The sequence below is a fragment of the Dipodomys spectabilis genome, unplaced genomic scaffold (assembly GCF_019054845.1).
Source record: "Dipodomys spectabilis isolate Male_0828 unplaced genomic scaffold, ASM1905484v1 ptg000286l, whole genome shotgun sequence".
Taxonomy (NCBI): domain Eukaryota; kingdom Metazoa; phylum Chordata; class Mammalia; order Rodentia; family Heteromyidae; genus Dipodomys; species Dipodomys spectabilis.
In genome coordinates this window covers 568,131-574,251 of record NW_024870963.1, presented here as the reverse complement: position 1 = coordinate 574,251, position 6,121 = coordinate 568,131, and the positions used below count along the sequence as shown (strand labels likewise).

At 40.8% G+C, this 6,121-nt stretch overlaps 1 non-coding gene across 1 annotated transcript; it reads left to right on the top strand.

The window, feature by feature from the left end:
- The first annotated feature begins 4,793 nt into the window (after positions 1-4,793).
- LOC122126633 lies at positions 4,794-4,900 on the top strand. Its single transcript, XR_006150982.1, has one exon. It is a non-coding gene; the product is annotated as a U6 spliceosomal RNA (small nuclear RNA).
- Positions 4,901-6,121: the final 1,221 nt, after the last annotated feature.

Genomic DNA, 6,121 nt, shown 5'->3' with positions numbered 1-6,121 from the left:
CTTTTTACAAAGAAAGAAAAGATCATTGTTTTTTTGTTTGTTTGTTTTTGTTTTTTTGTTGTTGTTCTTTGCTTGTTTTGTTTTTGTGCCAGTACTAGAGCTTAACATCAGGGCTTAGACACTGTCCCTAAACATTTTTGCTCAAGGCTAGCTAGGGCTCTACCATTTGAGCCTCATTCCTAATCAGGTTTTTTGTTAGTTAACTAGAGATAAGAGTCTCAGACTTTCCTGCCTAGGCTGGCTTTAAACAGAGATCCTCATATCTCAGCCTACTGAGTAACTAAAAATACAAACATGAGCCACCAACACTAGGCTGATCATTCAGTTTTAATATCAGGGAAAGTTGTGCTTCTCCTGAAAAAAAGGCAACATGATAGGGATCAATGTTTGCACTGAGCTTGATGCACAAATCTGCATAAGTAAAGAAATAAAAGAAGGAACTGTTTGTCCTGGTTTTGAAACTTAGCAATGAAGTCAAAGCTTATTTTTGTTTTTACTTTTATTTTTTGTTGGTTATAGGGCTTAAACTCAGGCCCTGGGTACTCTCCTGAGCTCTTTTGCTCAAGACTAATACTCTACCACTCTGATCCACAGCACCACTTCTGGTTTTTGAGTGGTTAATTGGAGGGAAGAGTCTCACGGGGCCTTTCTGCCTGGTCTGGCTTTGAATGAGATCTCAGCCTCCTGAATAGATAGGATTACAGGCATGAGCCACCAACACCTGGCCCTATTTTTGTTTTTAGAGAAATATTTTGTACTCAATATTGTATTCATGAAGATCGCCCTGCAGGGATGTAACATCAGGTATCTGCAATTATAGTTTCTTAATCACTGTAGCATTATAATCAGCCATATTATCCCACAAAATCAAAATCAGATATTAAAATTGATTCCCTATCTAATAAATATTTACTGAGCAACTCCCCTTTTTGGTGTGTACCAGTACTAGGACTTGAACTTAGGGCCTAACTGCTGTACCTTAGCTCTTATACTAAGGTTGGCAACCTATCACTTAAGCCACATCTTCACTTCCAGCTTTTTCGTGGTTAACTGAAGAAAAAAGTCCCATGGACTTTCTTACCCAGACTGACTTTGAACTATGATTCTCAGATCTCAGTCTCCTGAATGGCTAGGATTGCAGGTGTGAGCTACCAGTGCCAGCTTATTTACTTTCCTTTTTTTTTTTTTTTTTTTGTCAGTTGTGGGGCTTGAACTCTAGGCCTGAGCACTATCCCTGATTTCTTTAGCTCAAGGCGAGTACTCTATAAAAATACCCCATTCTTTTTTTGTTGGTGGTGCCTGAACTCTGGGCCTGGACACTGTCCCTGAGCTCTTCAGCTCAAGGCTAATGCTCTACCACTTGAGTCATAGTACCACTTTTGGCTTTTTCTGCTTATGTGGTTCTGAGGAATTGAACCCAGGGCCTTATGCATGCAAGGCAAACACTCTACCACTGAGCCACCTTCCCAGCCCAGTGCCATCTTATTGAGCAATTCTTATAGGCAAACAGTGTGCTAGGCGCTGAGGGAAAAAATAATAAGAAAGTAGAAAATGCAGTTCCTGACTTCAAGAGACAAAAAGGCTCTACGAGCTCCTTATGTGTATGAAAAGTGACCACTTGAACACCTGATCCACCCACCCTCCTTTATTACATCACCCACTGCCACTGCACCCCTGCAGCCTGCCCAACAATCCATTCATGAGACCAAAGCCCTGACTAAAAGATAGCTATTTAACTTTTAAGATGTAATCACCTGAGCACCTATGGGCACCTGTAATCCTGGTTAATCAGGAGGCTGAGATCTAAGGATTGCAGTTCAAAGCTAGCCTACACAGGAAAAGTCCACGAGACTCTTATCTCCAATTAACCAGCAAAAAGTTGGGGTTGGAGCTGTGGCTCAAATGGTGGAGCTCCAGCCTTCTGCAAAAAAGCTAAGGGGCAGAGCCTAGGCCCTGAGTTCAACCCTCAAGACTGACACACACAAAAAAAAGATTATAATCAAAAGATCACCATATTTTAAATCACTGTAAAGTTTCAGCTCCATAGAAGACTGTACCATACAGCTCAGAATTCTGAATCCTTTGCAGTCCAGCTCTACTCATCTCCTGGGTCTATGTGTATCTTCAAATGTTTCACTCACTTTCATGCTAATCGCTGGCTCCCCTTACAGACACCTCTACTGGAAGCTGAGTTGCTGGTCTGGTGGTTGTGTGAGGGTCTGCCTTGTTCACCATTGCTGCCCTTAGAACACATGTCCCCACAGTAAGAAATTTGTCTCACAGTACTTTTTTTTATTGATAAATTAAAATTGTATATGTTTTAAATATATCTGTCATATGCAATATGTATGAAGCCTACAGGTATAGTTCCTTTCCATTGTTATATGATAGTCCTTTGTATAAGCATACTATTTACTTATCCATTTTATTGTTGATGGACAATAATATGGCTTGCAGTTCAGAGTTATCATCAATAATACCATTAGCGGGGCTCTGGTGGTACATGCTTATAATCCTAACTACTCAGAAAACTGAGATCTGAGGATCTTGGTTCAAAGCCAGTCTGGGCAAGGAAAGTCCATGAGACTCTTATCTCCAATAAACCACTAGAAAACCAAAAGTGGTGCTGTGGCTCAAGCAGTAGAGCACTCACCTTTTGCTGAAGAGCTGAGGGATAGCGCCCAAGCCCAGAGTTCAAGCCCCATGACCGGCTGAAAAATAAAAAGAGTCTTATGGACTTTCCCCACCCCATCTGACTTTGAACTACTATCCTCAGATCTCAGCCTCCTAAGTAGCTAGGATTACAGGTATGAGCCACCAGTGCCTGGCCATTGTCTTTTTTTTTTTTTTTAACTTTAGTGTATTACATGATTTTTGTTTTTGGTATAACTGAGTTTTGAACCCCAGTCTTGCAATCACTATTCTGAACAATGCTCTCTACTTTTTTTTGTGCTGGGTATTTTTGTTTGTTTTTTGCTAGTACTAGAGTTTGAATTCAGGGCCTCAAGAATTCACTCAGCTTTCTTGCTCACCACTGGTGCTCTTCCATTTTGACTTTTTGCTGGTTACTTAGTTGTTTTTTAGATGAAGTCCAGCAGTATTTTCTAGTTGGTCTGGCAGGTCTTAACCTGCTGAGTAGCTAAGATGACAAGGCTTGGGCCACCAGCACCTGTCCATATGCTGGTTATCTTTGAGATGGGGTCTCATATCCTGTCCAGGATTGAATTGCAATCCTCCTTTTATTTTTGCTTCCTACCATGACAGGCCAGCTTCTGCCCAGGCTAGCCTGGAACCACAATCCTGATCTCAGTTTCTCATGTAGCTAGGATGACAGGCAGATAACACAGCATGCCGAGCTATTACTTGAGCAAATCTCTTGAAGCTTTTCTGTCCAGACTGGCTTGGAATGGGATCCTCCCAAATAGCTCGGACAACAGGCAAGAAAGCCACGAGAGCCTGACTATATTGTGATGTTTTAACATCTTTAAAACATCCCTCTAACTGAGAAGAAACAATCTCTCCCAGGCATATTCAGTGAAAGGGCTTTATAGTTTTTGATATCTACAGAAGACAAATTTCTCTGCCTTGTTTGTGTCTGGGGCAAGTGCTAAGTTCCTAGGGACATTCCCTAAAGTTTAAAGCCTGCCAACATTATTCACAAGAACCAATCCTGGACTTTATTCTTCTCTCACCTGCCTTTACACTGACATCCCAATAAAGGTTATGGCCCGAATCACAACCCCCTCCACATTGGTCTTCTGTCACTTGACCAAAACATGCTTGCTTGTCCATGACCCCTTGTCTGTGGCATGGAGTGACGTCCCCACAGCCTGTCAATACAACAACTTTGGTTTTTCAGAGCCCTTCCTGTGCTACCTGACTGGACTCACCTGACTGATCATTAAATAAAGAACAGAACACTGGATCAAAGGCTATAGTGAATAAGATAATCTTGATGTTCTTATGACAGCATGTAGCAATAGATTTTTATATGGCTGAGACCTTCTGTATCTTGTTAAGAAATCCTCCTGCTCTCATAACCTATGGCTGGCAGGAAGATGTTGCCAAAAGACAAGAAGCCTAAGAGGCCAAACTGCAGGTTTAATTTGGACCTTACTCATCCAAGAAATAATGGAATTTTTATTTTTAAATTTTATTGTAAAATGATGTGCAGAGGGGTTACAGTTACATAAATCAGGTAATGAGTACATTTCCTTTTTGAACAGTTCCCCCCCCCCCCCCCCGCTCATTCTCTCTCAAGTTTTCCCCTCCCGACTTCCCTCCCCTCCAAGTTGTATAGTTCATTTTCAACATCGTGTCTAGTGAGTATTACTGCTGAATTGGTTCATCCTTTGTCCCACTGTTTCTGTGCTTCCATTTCCCCTCCCCAAACCAGACAAACTTACATACAAGACAAAGGGCACAGAACTAAAAAAAAAAAGCGACAAAAGGGAACAAAGCAAAGAGAAATAAAACAAACCTGCAAACAGTACAATAAAAAACCTCTTGTTTCCATTTCTTGGAGTTCATTTGATAAGCATCATTTTATATGATCATATGCACATAGCTATTGAGTCCCTGTGATCCTCTCCTAAGAATATCCTCCTTTGTTCTCACTGTGTGAATGCTCAAGCTATTTAATTAATCATGTCCAAATGTAATTATTTGTCTTTTACTATCCATTAGGTTTGGAATTTTTGACTTTGGAAATCTTGAACAATGTCTTCAGAAGATAAATCCAGTGAGAAAACTGGAAATCTTGTGAATGTTATTTACATTAAAAGCTTCAAAAAGTGCTCGCTTCGGCAGCACATATACTAAAATTGGAACGATACAGAGAAGATTAGCATGGCCCCCGTGCAAGGATGGCACGCAAATTCGTGAAGTGTTCCATAATTAAAAAAAAAAGCTTCAAAAACAAAATCACTGCTATTCAGAGAAACAGTTCCCTAAAACGTATTTGAAACACCTTACCAAGAACCTGAAGAAGAAGAGGGCTGGGAAGGTGGCTCAGTGGTAGAGTACTTGCCTTGCATACATAAGCCTTGGGTTCAATTCCTCATTACCACATAAGTAGAAAAACCTGGAAGTAGTTGTTAGCCTTGAGCTCAAGAGTAGACAGACAGTGCCCAGGCCCAGAGTTCAGGCCCCACAACAGACAAAAAAAAAAAAAAAATCTTTGTGATTGGCTTTGTGTGGTTTCAGCTGACAAGGAAATTTACAAACTTTTTATTACTTCCAGATTAGCCTATATGATGATGGCTCAGAATCTGAGGGATAATTGGCCCCTGTATCAGGCATTACTTTTTCAATAAACAAAGGATATGTAAAAATAAGTGTCTAGGGCTAGGAAGGTGGCTCAGTGGTAGAACGCTTGCCTTGCATGCCTGAGGCCCTGGGTTCAATTCCTCAGCACCACATAAGCAAAAAGAAAAAAGCCGGAAGTGGCGCTGTGGCTCAAATGGTAGAGTGCTAGCCTGAGCTGAAGAGCTGAGGGACAGCGCCCAGACTGGGAGTACAGGCCCCACGACCGGACCCAAAAACAAAAGAAAGTGTCTACACTTTATCAGTGAATAGTCTCGGAAAAAGAAGAAACCCACCCTCCCAGGAAGGATGGAAAGGAAGATAAAAGAGGTGATAGTAATCAAGAGTCAGTATACTCACAAACTGACAGGTTGACACATTGAATGTTGAATGGTAACCCCCTAAAGATAATAAAAATAAAAACAAAAAGAAAAGAAATCCTGCTAAAAATATTAAAACATTAAAAATATTAATTTTAAACCTTTTTCTTACCTGGACACCTGTTGCTCATGTCTATAATCTTAGCTACTGAAGAGGCTGGGAGTGGAGGTTCACAATTCAAAGGCAGCCCGGCTGGAAAATCAAGGAGACTCTTATCTTCAATTAACCACCAAAAAGCCTGAAGTTTAGGCATGGCTCAACTAGTAGAGCACCAGCCAAGTACTGGCAAAACTGCTGAGGACTTTAATCGAAGTAAAATAGATAATTTGTATGGTTCGGAATAGGATCTCAATTTTATACTTTCTCCTTATATAGATACCCACTTACCTCTGTGTCACTTACTGAAAAGTCTAAACTGTTTCTATCATATATTGAA